The following is a 17,561-nucleotide window of genomic DNA, read 5'->3' as shown; positions in this document are numbered from 1 at the left end:
AATCTGAAACAAAACATCTTTCAGAAGTTTAATTTAAAGGGCTAAGACATGACAGGAGAACTCCAAGCTGTGGTTTGCTCCTCTTGCTCCATGTGGCAGGCTGGGGACAGTTCCAGTCCCCTGGGTCAGCATGTGTGCAGGAAGTGTCTCCAGATACAGTTCCTGGAAGCTTGAGTTTCAGAGCTGGAGCGGCGGCTGGAGACACTGTGGAGCATCCGCGAGTCAGAAAGTATCGTGGATAGCACATATAGAGAGGTGGTCACACCGCAGGCTCAGACTCCGCAGGCAGGAAGGGAATGGGTGATCACTAGATAGAGCAAGAGAGATAGGCAGATAGTGCAGAAATCTCCTGTGGACATTCCCCTGCAAAACAGATATACGGTTTTGGATACTGTTGAGGGGAAAGCAGCAACGACCAAACTCGTTGCACCATCGTTGGTTCTGCTGCAGAGGGGAGGAATAAAAAGTGTGCCAGTGCAATAGTTATAGGGGATTCAATTGTAAGGGGAATAGACAGGCATTTCTGTGGCCGTAAACGAGACTCCAGGATGGTATGTTGCCTCCCTGGTGCTAGGGTCAAGAATGTCTCGGAGCAGCTGCAGGACATTCTGAAGGGGAAGGACAAGCAACCAGTGGTCTTAGTACATGTTGGTACAAACGACATGGGCAAAAAAAGGGATGAGGTCCTAAAAGCAGAATACAGGAAGTTAGGAAGAAAGTTAAGAAATTGGACTTCAAAGGCAGTAATCTCAAGATTACTACCGGTGCCACGTGGTATCAGAATAGAAATGACAGGATATATCAGATAAATACATGGCTGAAGAGATGGTGTCAGGGGGAGGGTTTCAGATTCCTGGGGCATTGGGACCGGTTCTGGGGGAGGTTGGACCTGTACAAATTGGATGGGTTACACCTGGGCAGAACTGGGACCGATGTCCTAGCGGGAGTGTTTGCTAGAGCGGTTGGGGAGGGTTTAAACTAATATGCCAGGGGGATGGGAACCTATGTAAGGAGTCCGGGAAGGAGGGAGCGAGGACAAAATGTGGGGGGAATGTTCCAACTACATCACAAAAGGAAAAAAGTTAAAAGGAAGGAGCACTCAGGAGATGTTATTAATGGAAGTGTTAGAATTCAAAAAGAAGGCACAAAGGGCACTTTATCTGAATGCTCGTAGCATTCAAAACAAGGTAAATGAGTTGACAACACAAATCATTGCGAACGAGTATGATTTGGTGGCCATTACCGAGACATGGTTGCAGGATGGTCACAACTGGGAGTTAAATATCCAGGGGTATCAGACTGTTCGGAGGGACCGACAGGAAGGTAAGGGAGGTGGTGTAGTTCTGATATTTAAGAATAACATCAGGGCGGTAGTGAGAGATGATATAAGTTCTATGGAAAAAAAGGTTGAATCCATTTGGGTGGAAATTAGAAATGGTAAGGAGAAAAAGTCACTGATAGGCGTAGTCTATAGGCCACCAAATAATGACATCATGGTGGGGCGAGAAATAAACAAAGAAATATCTGATGCATGTAAAAGTGATATAGCAATTATCATGGGGGATTTTAATCTACATATCAATTGGTCAAACTAGGTTGGTCAAGGCAGCCTTGAGAAGGAGTTCATAGAATGTATCCGTGATAGCTTTCTTGAACAGTATGTAATGGAACCACGAGGGAGCAAGCTATCCGAGGTCTGGTTCTGTGTAATGATGATGTGGAGATGCCGGCGTTGGACTGGGGTAAGCACAGTAAGAAGTCTCACAACACCAGGTGTAATGAGACAGGAATAATTAATGATCTTGCAGTTAGGGATCCTCTCGGAAGAAGTGATCACAGTATGGTTGAATTTAAAATACAGATGGAGCGTGGGAAGGTAAAATCCAATACCAGTGTCTTGTGCTTAAACAAAGGGGACTACAAAGGGATGAGGGAGGCGTTGGCTAAGGTAGACTGGGAGAAAAAACTTTATGGTGGGACAATTGAGGAACAGTGGAGGACTTTCAAAGTGATCTTTCACAGTGCTCAACAAACTTATGTACCAGTGATAAGAAAGGACTGTAGAAAAAGAGATAATCAGCCATGGATATCTAAGGAAATAAAGAAGAAATTGAAAGAAAATGCATACAAAGTGGCAAAGATTAGTGGGAACCTAGAGGATTGGGAAATCTTTAAAGGTCAACAGAAAGCCACGAAAAAAGCTATAAAGAAAAGTAAGATGGATTATGAGAGTAAACTAGCTCAGAATATAAAAAGAGATAGCAAAAGTGTCTACAAATATATAAAACGAAAAGAAGTTGCTAAAGTAAACATTGGTCCTTTAGAGGATGAGAAGGGGGATGTAATAACTGGAAATAAGAAAATGGCTGAGGCATTGAACAGGTATTTTGTGTCAGTCTTCACAATGGAAGACACAAATAACACGGCAAAAATTGATGACAGGAAGGCTACGGCAGGTGAGGACCTAGAAACGATCACTATCACGAAAGAGGTAGTGTTGGGCAAGTTAATGGGGCTAAAGGTAGACAAGTCTCCTGGTCCTGATGGAATGCATCACAGGGTACTAAAAGAGATGGCGGAAGAAATAGCATATGCACTAGTGGTAATTTGCCAAAATTCTCTGGAGTCTGGGGTGGTGCCCGCAGATGGGAAAACAGCAAATGTGATGCCACTGTTTAAAAAAGGAGGTAGACAAAAGGCGGGTAACTATAGGCCAGTTAGCTTAACTTCTGTAATAGGGAAAATGCTTGAATCTATCATTAAGGAAGAAATAGCGAGACATCTGGATATAAATTGTCCCATTCGTAAGACGCAGCATGGGTTCATGAAGGCAAGGTCATGTTTGACTAATTTGGTGGAATTCTTTGAGAACATTACATGTGCAGTGGACAATGTGGAACCTGTGAATGTGGTATATCTGGATTTCCAGAAGGCACTTGACAAGGTGCCCCCCAAAGACTGCTACATAAGATAAAGGTGCACAGTGTTACGGGTAATGTATTAGCATGGATAGAGGATTGGTTAATGAACAGAAAGCAAAGAGTGGGGGTAAATGGGTGTTTTTCTGGTTGGCCATCAGTGACTAGTGGTGTGCCTCAGGGATTAGTGTTGGGACTGCAATTGTTTACGATTTACATAGATGATTTGGAGTTGGGGACCAAGTGCAGTGTGTCAAGATTCGCAGATGATACTAAGATGAATGGCAGAGCAAAGTGTGCAGAGGATGCTGAAAGTCTGCAAAGGGATATAGATAGTCTAGGTGAGTGGGCAGATGGAGTACAATGTTGGTAAATGTGAGGTCATCCATTTTGGTAGGAATAATAGCAAAATGGACTATTATTTAAATGCTAAAAAATTGCAGCATGCTGCTGTGCAGAGGGACCTGGGTGTCCTTGTGCAAGAATCACAAGGAGTTGGTTTGCAGGTGCAGCAGGTAATTAAGAAGGTAAATGGAATTTTGTCCTTCATTGCTAGAGGGATGGAGTTTAAAAACAGCAAGGTTATGTAGCAGCTGAGGCCACACCTGGAGTACTGTGTACCGTTTTGGTCTCCTTACTTGAGAAAGGATATACTGGCACTGGAGGGGGTGCAGAGGAGATTCACTAGGTTGATTCTGGATTTGAGAGGGTTGGCTTATGAGGAGAGACTGAGTAGACTGGAGCTGTACTCATTGGAATTCAGAAGAATGAGGGAAGATCTTGTAGAAACATATAAGATTATGAAGGGAATCGATAAGATAGAAGCAGGGAAATTGTTTCCGCTGGCAGGTAAAACTAGAACTAGGGGACATGGCCTCAAAAATGAGGGAAGCAGATTTAGGACTAAGTTAAGGAGGAACTTCTTCACACAAAGAGTCGTGAATCTGTGAATTCCCTGCCAGGGAAGTAGTTGATGCTACCTCATTGAATGTTTTTAAGGCAAGATAGATAAATCTTTGAACAGTAAAGGAATTAAGGGTTTGGTGAGCGGGTGGGTAAGTGGAGCTGAGTCCACGAAAAGATCAGCCATGATCTTATTGAATGGCGGAGCAGGCTCGAGGGGCCAGATGGCGTCCTCCTACTCCTTGTTCTTATGTTAGGGCGGCACGGTAGCACAGTGGTTAGCACTGCTGCTTCACAGCTCCAGCGACCTGGGTTCGATTCCTAGCTTGGGCCACTGTCTGTGTGGAGTTTGCACATTCTCCTCGTGTCTGCATGGGTTTCCTCCGGGTGCTCCGGTTTCCTTCTTCACACAAAGAGTTCCTTCCATTTACCTTCTTAATTACCTCCGGTTTCCTCCCACAGTCCAAAGATGTGCGGGTTAGGTTGATTGGCCATGCTAAAATTGCCCCTTAGTGTCCTGAGATGCGTAGGTTAGAGGGATTAGTGGGTAAATGTGTAGGGATATGGGGGTAGGGCCTGGGTGGGATTGTGGTCGGTGCAGACTCGATGGGCCAGATGGCTTCTTTCTGCACTGTAGGGTTTCTATGATTTCTATGTTCTTATACCCATTGGAGTTTCGGAGAATTACAGATGAAACATACAATATCCCAAGGGACTTGATTGGGTGGATACCTCGAGGATGTTTCCTCTAGAAACAGGGGACACAGTTTACCACGGAGATGAGAAGAAACTTTCTCTCTTAGAATCTTGTTAGTCTCTGGAATTCTCCCAGAAAGTTGAAGTTGGGTGACTGAACTTAATTAAAGCTGAGTTGGACAGATATTTGATAGACCCAGGAGTCAATGGCTTTGGGGACTTAGAGGAAAGTGGAATTGAGATCGCAATCAGGTCAACCACAATCTTATCAAATAGTGTAGCAGCCTCAAAGGACTGAATGGTCTGCTCCTGCTCCAAAGTCCAATGTTCCTATGACTTGTTCAGTTATCATAAATCAGATAAAGTTCATGACATGAAGAACTGTGTGGGATTTAATAATGAGTTATTGTCTAAAACTCTCATTTTCTTTACTACTTTGCAACAAGAGTCCTGTCAGCCTGGAGTCCTGCTTTGATGGTTGAAGGCTGGATTTTAAATAGCAGTAAGAAGTCTCACAACACCAGGTTAAAGTCCAACAGGTTTATTTGGCAGCAAAAGCCACTAGCTTTCGAAGCGCTCGCTACTCCTTCGTCACATGAGTGGGATTTCAGTTCACAAACAGGGCATATAAAGTGTCTTTATATACCCTGTTTGTGAACTGTAATCCCACTCACCTGATGAAGGAGCAGCGCTCCGAAAGCTAGTGGCTTTTGCTACCAAATAAACCTGTTGGACTTTAACCTGGTGTTGTGAGACTTCTTACTGTGTTTACCGCAGTCCAACACTGGCATCTCCACATCATGGCTACCATTTTAAATAGCAGACAGAGTTGTGAGTCTAGAAATGTAATATTAAAATATCCCAAAGGCCAAAAGCTCAGATCATGCAATGTTACCCATTAATGAGTCTGTTCATAGAATTATAGAATCCCTATAGTTCAGAAAGAGACCATTCAGCCCATCAGGCTGCACCAACAACAATCCCACCCAGGCCCTATCCCCGTATTAACCCCACGTATTTACCCTGCTTATCTCCCTGACACTAAGGGGCAATTGAACATGACCAATCAACCTAACCTGCACATCATTAAACTGTGGGAGGAAATTGGAGCACCCAGAGGGAACCCATGCAGATACGGGGAGAATGTGCAAACTCCACACAGACAGTTACCCGAGACAGGAATCAAACCTGTGTCCCTGGAGCTGTGAGGCAGCAGTGCGAACCACTGCTAACCAGTTGCAGGCTAATGAACAGTTTCTATGCCTCTGGCCAAAATCCATTGTTCACATTAGGAGATTAATGGTGGTATCTTTCAGATACAATGAGTTTCAATGTCTCTCCCTTTGTTGTAGGACCACACTGTGGAGATTGGCTGCTGGCCCCTGGTTTCGTTGATTGTAATGTGTCCTCACAATGAGAGGTGTGAAATTCCACAAGGATGAATTTCCTCCCTGCAACTGGAAGTTTCCAGAAACTGTAGTCAGCCTGTGAATCATATAACCTTTCACAGCCATCTTCTGGTCCAGCAAAGTCCACTTTTTAAATGAGCAAAAAGATAAAGTTGGATTTAAACAGTTTATGTTCTCTTAAAGCAAATCAAAGAAGAATCATAGAGTACAGAAGAAGGCCATTTGGCCCAAAGTACCAGGCCCAACATAGCATTTTCACATACCCTGAAAATGATCCATTTGGTCTAATTCATCAGCACGTTTCCCCTATTCTGCATTTATCCAATTCCCTTAGAAAGTTACTTTCAAACAGTTTCCACCAACAATTCAGGTAATGCATCCAGATCATAACTTGTAGCATTTTTATTCAATCCTTTTACCTGAAATCTGTGTCCTCTTTTACTGATTTGTTTGCACGTGAAAGCAGTTTCCCCTTACCTACTCTTTCAAAGTCCTTCATATTTTCCAATTCCGAGAAGCACGATCCAAGCTTCTCTCATCCCCTCCACATAACTGGTGCCCCCACACTGGCATCATTCCAGTAAATCTCGCCAAACTCAAGGCTTAATATTGTTTCTAAATTGCAGTGTCAAGAATTGAACACAGTAATCCAACTGAGACCTAACCTGTGTTAAAAACAAAAGGTCAAACACAATGGGCCTGATTTTACACACCCCCTCTCCTCCCGCTGCACCCCCCCCCCCCCCCCCCGCCCAGGGGATGATCGGCCACACCCCCTCCCCCCCCACCCCCACCACCCCCCCTCACCCCCCGACCAGTGGATGACCGTCAGAGAGCCACTCTCTCCGCTTTCTGCTTTTTTTTTCGCGCCCGGGCGCGCTGTCAGATTTTTTTCGAACTGCGCATGCGCAGTTCAGAGCTCCTATCGGTCCGCCAGCGCTAAGCCCCACACACAGTGCGGATCGGGCCGGAGCCGGCAAAATGGGCGCGCTGCAAAGAGGATTCCGGGCGCGGATCTATTTGATGCCCAGATCCGGCACTTAGACTCAAAATGGTAAAATTCCCCCCAATGTCTGAGCTTTTGTAATTGATGTCTGTTTTTATAATGCCAAAGATCCCAATCGCCTGTTACCAATAACCTGCTCATTGGTGCTCACTTTGAATCCCATGAATTAATAAATTAAAAATGAGCCTTCTTAATTTGTTCGGCCATCTTGGAAGATTCATATATATACATTGCCATGTGAATATTCCCGCACCCTCTTTAAAATTGTGCTATTTAGTTTATATTGTTCTGAAGGAATGAATAACTTCATTTGTGGTGTGTGGTGAACCATAGATGGTTACCACTATGGGTACTGAACCATAGATGGTTATCACTATGGGTACTTGTACATATGTTACTCTGCTTGCTGTTGGGGTTAGGGTTGGGGTGTTCTACCTGTTGGTATTGTTCTATGGTACACTCCGGTTGGCTCCGCCTTCCTATAGGGGTATAAAGGTCACTGCACTTCCTAGTGACCCTTTAGTCTAGGATTGTATGGTTAAACAGTATGCTCTATTCTTGTTGCTAATAAAAGCCTTTATTTCCCGAGTACGATCGAGCATCTCGAGTGAATTAATCGCGCATCAATTTTATTAGCAACTATTTTGGTTAACAAAAAAAACCACCATGGAGCAAATGTTAAAACCAGATCGACTTACCTTAGATCCGCGTGCCGCTGGAGCGTCGAACACTTTCGACCATTGGTTGAAGTGTTTTCAGGATTATATCGATGCCTCAACAGCAGTCCAAACCGACGCCAACAGATTGCAGGTCCTCCACGCAAGGGTAAGCGACACGATGTATGCTACAATCCGTGATTCTCAAGACTACAAAGAGGCCATCGAATTACTCAAGAAGCTGTACCATAAACCGCCAAACGAGATTCATGCTCGTCACCTACTAGCCACTCGACGGCGGCAGCCCGGCGAAACGACGGCACAGTACCTGCGCGAACTTCAGCAGCTAGCCAGAGCCTGTAATTGCAAGCCAGTGTCGGCCACCCAGTACACTAACGATCTGATCCGAGATGCGTTTGTGGCGGGAATTGGCTCATCCTATATTCGCCTGCGGCTGCTAGAGCAAGGTAATTTGGACGTAGCTAAGACGGTGGAATTGGCTGATACGATGGAAACGGCCTCCAGAAGTCTTGCAACTTACCCCACCGACCACGTGGGAACATCGTGGCAAGCACAGCCACCGACTCAACTCTACCCAGCGGCTCCGAGGAACTGCGCGATCGTGCTTTCAACCTCGGACCTAACGGCAGCGGCAGCTCCAGGAGGCCCACGGTGCTATTTCTGTGGATTGGCAAAGCACCCTCATCAGCGATGTCTGGCCAGGACGGTATTTTGCTCCGCGTGTGGGAAGAAAGGGCACTATGCTAAAGCGTGCCAAGCGAAATCACCTTCGAAGCCAAGCAGTGCTGCGGGTGACTCCCCAGGATCCGGCTCCTCGTCTCCAGCTTCGTCGATGTCTTCGAACATGTGCGAGCCACGGGCGCCGCCATTCCTGAGGACAACGACGCAAGACACGTGCGACCTGCAAGTGCTGCCACTTTCAACGCCATCGGCCACGTGCGATCCATGGGTGCAGCCATTTTGGTCGGCACCGGCCGCAGACGACCAGCAGGGGTCCTCATCATCGATCACCTCAGCTGCCTGCAGTTACACTCGGGATCCAACAGTGGCGTCAATCATCCTGGACCAGGCCAAGCCTCACAGACTCGACAAGTCCATGATGGACATAGAGGTAAACGGACGCCTGACACATTGTCTGTTTGACAGCGGGAGCACGGAGAGTTTCATTCATCCTGATACCGTGAAACGGTGCGCTCTCCGCATGCAAACTGTCAGGCAGATAATCTCTATGGCGTCGAGGTCCCGATCTGTTACCATTCTTGGGAGCTGCGTGGTAACTCTAACAGTGCGGGGCACAGTTTATGAGAACTTCAGGCTCCTCGTGTTACCGCACCTTTGCGCTCCGGTACTCCTGGGGCTAGACTTTATGGTCCACCTGAAGAGTGTGATCCTGCAGTACGGTGGGCCACTCCCTCCACTTTCAGTGGGAGAACAGTAGCCTCCAAATTGCCCAGCGTGCTCCTCATGCAGTCTCTCGACCCTCAAAATTACTCCACCTTCTTTATTTGCAAATCTCGTGCCAGGCTGCAAACCCATCGCAACTAAGAGCAGGCGTTACAGCGCTGAGGATCGTATCTTTATTCGATCTGAGGTTCAGCGGCTCCTCAGGGAAGGGATCATCCAACCTAGCACTAGCCCATGGAGAGCACAAGTCGTGGTGGTCAAGACTGGAGACAAGCCCCGGATGGTCATAGACTATAGTCAAACCATTAATAGGTACACGTAGCTGGACGCGTACCCTCTCCCGCGCATATCTGACATGGTCAACCAGATTGCGCAGTACCGGGTGTTCTCCACCATCGACTTGAAGTCAGCCTATCACCAGCTCCCCATTCACCCAGAGGACCGGAAATACATAGCCTTTGAGGCGGATGGCCGTCTTTACCACTTCTTAAGGGTCCCTTTTGGCGTCACTAATGGGGTCTCAGTTTTCCAGCGTGAGATGGACCTAATAGTGGACCAAAATGGGCTCCGGGCTACCTTCCCGTACCTGGACAACGTCACTATCTGCAGCCATGACCAGCAGGACCACGACGCCAACCTCCTGAAGTTTTTACGCACTGCGTCTCGCCTGAATCTGACCTATAACAGGAAGAAGTGTGGGTTCAGCAAGCGCCGCCTAGCAATCCTCGGATACGTGGTGGAAAACGGGGTCCTCGGCCCCGATCCAGACCGTATGCGTCCCCTCCTTGAACTTCCCCTACCCACTAGCGTCAAAGCACTGAGGAGATGCTTAGGCTTCTTCTCGTATTACGCACAGTGGGTTCCCAATTATGCAGACAAAGCCCGTCCGCTCATCAAATCTACCTCTTTTCCCCTGGCAGCAGAGGCTCGCTTAGCCTTTGAAGGGATAAAAGCTGACATCGCGAAAGCCACGATGCATGCTGTCGATGAGTCCATCCCATTCCAGGTGGAGAGTGATGCATCTGATTTCGCCCTGGCCGCCACACTTAACCAGGCGGGCAGGCCCGTCGCCTTTTTCTCTCGCACCCTCCAAGGCCCTGAAATTCGGCACTCCTTGTGGAAAAAGAGGCTCAGGCCATTGTAGAGGCCGTACGGCATTGGCGCCATTATTTGGCAGGGAAACAGTTTACCCTGCTCACGGACCAGAGGTCCGTGGCATTCATGTTCAATAACACGTTGAGGGGAAAGATCAAGAACGATAAAATCTTGAGGTGGAGAATCGAACTCTCCACCTACAACTATGATATCATGTATCGTCCGGGGAAGCTCAATGAGCCCTCAAATGCCCTGTCGGGTGGAACATGTGCCAGTATGCAGGAGGACCGGCGAAAGGCCCTCCACAATGATCTCTGTCATCCGGGGATCACTCGGCTCATCCATTTTGTAAAGGCCCGGAACCTGCCCTACTCCATTGAGGATGTCAGGTCGATAACTCAAAGCTGCCAGGTATGTGCTGAATGCAAGCCGCACTTCTACCGACCTGACAGGGCACACCTCATTAAGGCCACTCGCCCTTTTGAATGACTGAGTGTGGATTTCAAGGGCCCCCTTCCTTCGACAGATTGGAATGTGTACTTCCTCAACGTGGTTGACGAGTACTCTTGATTCCCTTTTGCCATTCCCTGTTCTGACATGTCAGCTGCCACGGTCATCAAAGCCCTGCGGGATCTTTTTACCCTGTTCGGTTACCCCAGTTATATCCACAGTGATAGGGGTTTGTCGTTTATGAGCGACGACTTGAGGCAATACCTGCTCTCTAAAGGAATTGCCTCAAGTAGGACTACGAGTTACAACCCCAGGGGTAACGGGCAGGTCGAAAGAGAAAATGCTACAGTCTGGAAGGCTGTCTTACTGGCGTTAAGGTCTAGGGGTCTTCCAGTCTCCAGTTGGCAAGAGGTACTTTCTGATGCGCTCCATTCAATCCGGCCCCTCCTGTGTACGGCAACCAACGCTACCCCACATAAGTGGATGTTTACCTTCCCTAGGAAGTCTTCCTCTGGGACCTCACTGCCGTCTTGGTTGACGTACTCAGGACCTGTCCTCCTGCGGCGGCATGTAGGACCCGCAAGTCCGACCCTTTGGTTGAACAGGTCCATCTCCTCCACGCCAACCCTCAGTATGCCTATATAGCATATCCTGACGGGCGAGAGGACACAGTCTCTATCCGAGATCTGGCGCCTGCAGGGGACCAGGAAACCCCCGTCGCTCCTGCACCCCTGATTAGGGTTCCTTTGCCCATTCTCTCCCCTCCTGACATGACGCGGGCAGTATCGGGACCGCCACTTAATCCTCTTACTCCCGTGTACAGCTTGCCTGAGTCCAGGAGATTGTCGCCACCTCGAGGTCCACCCGTCCGTGAGGAACTGGAGGAGCCACTGGACACCACCTTGGAGGGAGGGTCATCACGGTCAACAGAACCGGCGCTACCGCCAGTGCTGCGGAGGTCGCAGAGATGGTGCGGACCTCCGATACGACTGAACTTGTGAATATATGGACAGTTCGTACTGGTTTTTTTGCCCCACTGGCCTTTGTTTTTAAAGGAGCGGTGAATGTGGTGAACCATAGATGGTTACCACTATGGGTACTGAACCATAGATGGTTATCACTATGGGTACTTGTACATATGTTACTCTGCTTGCTGTTGGGGTTAGGGTTGGGGTGTTCTACCTGTTGGTATTGTTCTGTGGTACACTCCGGTTGGCTCCGCCTTCCTATAGGGGTATAAAGGTCACTGCACTTCCTAGTGACCCTTTAGTCTAGGATTGTATGGTTAAACAGTATGCTCTATTCTTGTTGCTAATAAAAGCCTTTATTTCCGAGTACGATCGAGCATCTCGAGTGAACTAATCGCGCATCATGGTGTTTTGCAGGAAGTTTGATTGATGGTTTTGCCCTGCCCGGATACTGCATGATTCCAATGGCAGTGGGATCCGATGGCCATACCCATGGAGACTTGGCCGCTTGCTTATTCACCCTGGTTTTCACATGGATTTATTTTAAGTTTTTCATAAACGCCAGTGAAATTCTAAGTAAGTCAGCTCAGGTTTCGAAGCACTCCAGCACTCACAGTAATGTTCACCCCTGCCATCTTGGCAATGTTTCCCCCATCTTCCAGTGTCAAACCCCACCCACAGCAATGTTCGGCTTCAGTTCCGGCATGTTCACCTCCCTCCTTTCCCCATCTCGTTTCCCCCCTCCCATCACCGGCACCACTCAATCCCAGACCCCAGTAATGCTCACCCCCACAGATATAGTGTTTATTTCCCCCTTGCCGTTGGATAATACTTACCTTCTCCCGCCTCTCTGACAGTGCGCAGCCCTCCCGCACCCCAGACAGTGCTCAACCCCTTCCCCAACCCCTCTCCCATTTGCCTTCTGGAATCTCCAGCTCCTCTCCGGCCGGACTATTGTTGGGGAGTGCGTAGGATTGGGCATTTTCATGTTTTTCATGCATGAGGTGGGGGTGAGCACCGTCGGTGGTGAGAGAATGGGGTGAACAATGTCAGGGTGAGAGGGGGCAGTTAGCAGTACCAGCGCAGTGAGACTATACAGTATTAGAGATTGATAGCACCGTTTAAAACAAGATAAGCCAATGTAAGTCAATGAACTAACAACAGATGTTCAGGGTTATTCAGTTCATCATGAAGAAAGGGGGTGCAGCAACATAAGAATTATGTCCTGACTGTTTGCCCCTGTGTCCCTGCTGGAGCTGGCATGGGAAGGTGCAAAGGCTCCAGTGTAAGATGGTAATCATAGAATCCCTACAGTGCAGAAGGAGGCCATTCAGTCCATTGAGCCTGCACCGACAACGATCCCATGCAGGCCCTATCCCCATAACCCCATATATTGACCCTGCTAATCCTCCTAACACTAATGAACAATTTAACATGGCCAATCCACCTAACTCGCACATGTTTGGAGTGCGGGAAGAAACCAGAGGAACCCATGCAGACACGGGGAGAATGTGCAAACTCCGCACAGGCAGTGACCCAAGCCAGGAATCGAACCCGGGTCCCTGGCACTGTGAGGCAGCAGTGCTAATCACTGTGCCACCGTGCCGCCCTGTTGATTTGGGCAGTTTAAATCAGAGTCAGCATCAAATGCACCCTGTCTGAAACTGACCAGAAGATCTGGGCCAAAGTCTCGAAAAGCAATTAAAACCTTAATTGATGAAAGGTTCCTTGGCAGTAATTAACAGGTATCACACTATTGAAAGGGAACTTAAACCAGAATGGACAAGACTTACCTTTCTGTGCTCCATACGAATACATAAGTAATGAGCTGAAAAATGCAAGGTCATGCGTGGTCAGCCATCCCACTGCAGGCCCCACCCCTGAACAATGTCAGGGTGAGAGGGGGCAGTTAGCAGTACCATTTTTTCAAAATGCTCCAGACGGAATTCTCCCATTTCGAGACTGGGGGCGGGAACATGGGGTCTTTCCCGTTGTGGAGACCAAATCTTCCTGCCACAAACTCATTAATTATGCAACCGGCTGTTTTACCCTTTATGCCATGGCGGGGCAGGCCTGGATGTTGCGTATTCCGTCATGGTGTCCGGGTTGCATATTGAAGAGCCTTCCAACATCACTGACCCACTATTGGAGAAAGGAGGAGGACATCCTGAACATGATGATAAATCTCTCGGAGCAGTCTGAGGCTGAAAGATGGGCCCCCACCAGGACACCTGGAAGTTCCATCTGTAGATGCACACCCAACACTCTACTATAGATTCATAGAATCCTACAGTGCAGAGGAGGCCATTCGGCCCATCGCGTCTGCACCGACCACAATCCCACCCAGGCCCTATCCCATGCATTTACCCTAGCTAGTCCCCCTGACTAGCATGGCCAATCCACCTAACCCGCACATCTTTGGACTGTGCAAGGGAACCAGAGTTCAAGAGTTGTGGGGGCCTCCATCGTGAACTCCAGAGGCAGCACCAGGCATTGTTTAGATTACCCTAAACATCTGCATGCCACATTGTTCCAGACGTGTTCCTCACCGGCGTGTTTTCCCGCAGGCAACGTGGAGAATCTAGTGTGGGGGTGAGGGCTGGAGGGTGTGGGGGGGGTCAGGTCTTCATCTGCATCTTATTAACAGGATGTATATATGTTGGGCTAATGGTAAGATACTTGGTAGTGTGGATCAACAGAGGGATCTGGGTGTCCATGTTCATAGATCCCTGAAAGTTGGCACCCAGGTTGATAGGGTTGTTAAGAAGGCGTACGGTGTGTTAGCTTTTATTGGTAGAGGGATTGAGTTTCGGAGCCAGGAGGTCATGCTGCAACTGTACAAAACTCTGGTGCGGCCACGCTTGGAGTATTGTGTACAGTTCTGGTCGCCGCATTATAGGAAAGATGTGGAAGTGTTGGAAAGGGTGCAGAGGAGATTTACCAGGATGTTGCCTGGTATGATGGGAAAATCGTATGAGGAAAGGCTGAGGGGCTTGAAGTTGTTTTTGTTAGAGAGAAGAAGGTTAAGAGGTGACTTAATAGAGGCATACAAGATGATCAGAGGATTAGATAGGGTGGATAGTGAGAGCCTTTTTCCTCAGATGGAGATGGCTAGCATGAGGGGACATAGCTTTAAATTGAGGGGTGAGCGATATAGGACAGATGATAGAGGTAGGTTCTTTACTCAGAGAGTAGTAAGGGCGTGGAATGCCCTGCCTGCAGCAGTAGTGGACTCGCCAACATTAAGGGCTTTTAAATGGTTATTGGATAAACATATGGATGATATTGGAATAGTGTAGATTAGAGGGGCTTTAGATTGGTTCCACTGGTTGGCGCAACATCGAGGGCCGAAGGGCCTGTACTGCGTTGTAATGTTCTATGTTCTATGTATGTGAGATTCACGCGCGTCTCTGGCCCAGTGGGCAACAGTGGAAGATCCTGCTGTAAATTCACACTGAGGTGAAACTGATTTCTGGGCCTCCCACTATATTCTCCTCCTTTTCCCACCAACAGGAGCTTGAGAGAATTCTACCCTCTAACCTCTGCCCCCATGACCCGACCTAAACCTCAGAATGGAAGTTCTGCCCAGTGTGGGAGTTTATTTATGACATCTATTAGAATTAATTGAAAAAATGCCATTAATTTAACATTAAAACATTAGACAAGCACAGCGAGTTGATACTTAATAGATCACCATTAATTAGAATTATTTAAATCTATCTTTTCTCTTGATTGATAAGTGGATTTCCAACAAACTTTGATTTTATTTTAAATTTTTAAATTTTTTTATTTTAGCCTTAAAATTTAAAATGATGGTATTCACTCAGTTCTACTAGAAATTGAAGAGTCGATCTTTAATCATGCTGCAATCCTATGAAGCCATACTCAGAAGTAGGAAAGCCGTACTTTCGCAAAGCTTTGGTCGGAGCTTGTGTTGCAACCTCATTACATCAATTCCCAAATTCCATTCTCTGGGAGCTCATCTCTCTATTGTAATGCAGAGATAAGAAAGTACTCCTGTACTTTCTTCCAACACCTTCCCCAGCCAGTCAGCGACCCATTCTCCATAATCAATCCCACCCTTGCTCACCTGTGGCCTGTGTCCCTTTGGTGGATGCATTACTGGCAGCAGTCACTATTCCTGGTGGCCCTGATGGGCAAGGGAGAACTACAGCTCTTGGGGAGCTGGATTTCTGCCACTGGAATCCTAAATCCCAGGAAAGGCCCAGTGCTGACCAATTAAGTGCCTGAAGGGCACTTATTTCCAGCGGGCATTCCTTAATAGAGGCAATACAGAGCTCTTGCACATTCTCCAGCTGGCAGCCAAGACCCCAGTCACCAACATTAAACTTTGCCCCCTGTGCTGCCATCTAAGTCTCAGCTCGTTGCCCGCACTGCCCCCAAATTTTTTTAATTCAGTCATGGGTCATGGGCAGCACTGGCTGCCCAGTATTTATTGCCCATCCCTAATTGCCTAAGGGCAGTTAAGAGTCAATCACATTGTTGTGACTTTGGAGTCACATGTCGGCCAGACCAGGTAAGGATGGCAGATTTCCTTCCCTTAAGAATCAACAATGGTTTTATGGTCATCAGTTAAATCTCAATTCCAGATATTTTTTATTGAATTCAAATTCCACCATCTGCCGTGGAGGGGTTTGAACCCGGTTCCCCAGAACATTAGCTGAGTTTCTGGATTAATAGTCCAGCGATAATACCCCTAGGCCATCGCCTTCCCCTCACTGTAAATCTTTTCAAGAAATTCAATAAAGTCATTTCAATTTAAGATGAAAGAGCAGACTGAGTATCAGCTGAGAATGAAGTTATTTTCTCTCTCAGCTCCCTGAACACTGATAACAGTTCTACCAGGTCTCTGATCTCTAATTTAAATGATATTCACAGAATTCTTCTAATTTTGACAATCCCTAGACAACAATTGTGGTTTGATTTGAAAATAGTTGGTGGGACAGCTGTCAAAAGCAAGTAAGGGAAGGACAGAGTAGAGGCTGGAGCCAGACAGTTTGGGGGAAGGTGGAGTTTGGGGGAAGGTGATTGCTGTAGCACTGGAGAAAGTCTCAACGATAGCAAGCCGGGGAGCAACTTTAACACAAAGATGGGGGTGGGTCAACTGGTACCATGAGGGCAAGAAGTTGATACAGGGCTGGGTATGAGCACAGAGGTGGTTTTGCTATCAAGAATTGGAATATTTCCTGAGTTAATGGTTCCATGCTACCTTGTTAATGGGCCCCATGCAGCTTCCGTTCACACTGAGCTCCTCTTGTCAATTTGGCCTTGTTAGTGAGGCCCGATTGTTTCCATGGCTCCTCAGCTCGCAGTTTGCAGTTCCCTAGCACCTGCCAATGGTTCCCAACTGTACCTATTAGTGCTTCCTGAGCAGCTCCACAATCTTGAAAGCTGACGAAGCTGGACTGAGAACATTCAAACTTTCTAAACTAGTTTTGGGAATTCATAATCCAACTGGCACATTTTACAGTGTTGATTTATTTTTGGAAAGGCTGCATATTTCCTTTTGCTCCCTCTCCACTGCTGAATGTTTTCTACTCTATTCTTTTTACAGAGAAATTGTTTGCTGACAATGTTTCCTTCCCTCTAAATCACCCAGAGAATAAAAGAAAAATTGGATCCTTTTAGGGAACTATACTTGCCTCTGAAAACAAGTTCAGGACAGTTTCAGAAACTTTATCCTCAGCAACATAACTCACCTCTCTGGTAAATGGTCCAAACTCATTCACAAATCTGTTTCGTACCAATAGTTCTGTTCCTGCATAAAAGCTTCTTCCCTGCTGCCATCAGACTTTTGAATGGACCTACCTCACATTAAGTTAATCTTTCTCTACACCCTAGCTATGACTGTAACACTACATTCTGCACCCTCTCCATTCCTTTTCTATGTATGGTATGCTTTGTCTGTATAGCGCGCAAGAAACAATACTTTTCACTGCATACTAATACACATGACAATAATAAATCAAATCAAAGTCACCTGTCAAAGTCTTCATACGGTGAATTATTTCATT

The sequence above is a fragment of the Mustelus asterias genome, chromosome 19, assembly GCF_964213995.1.
Source record: "Mustelus asterias chromosome 19, sMusAst1.hap1.1, whole genome shotgun sequence".
NCBI classification, from domain to species: Eukaryota; Metazoa; Chordata; class Chondrichthyes; order Carcharhiniformes; family Triakidae; genus Mustelus; species Mustelus asterias.
Note: the sequence above shows the minus strand (reverse complement) of the source record.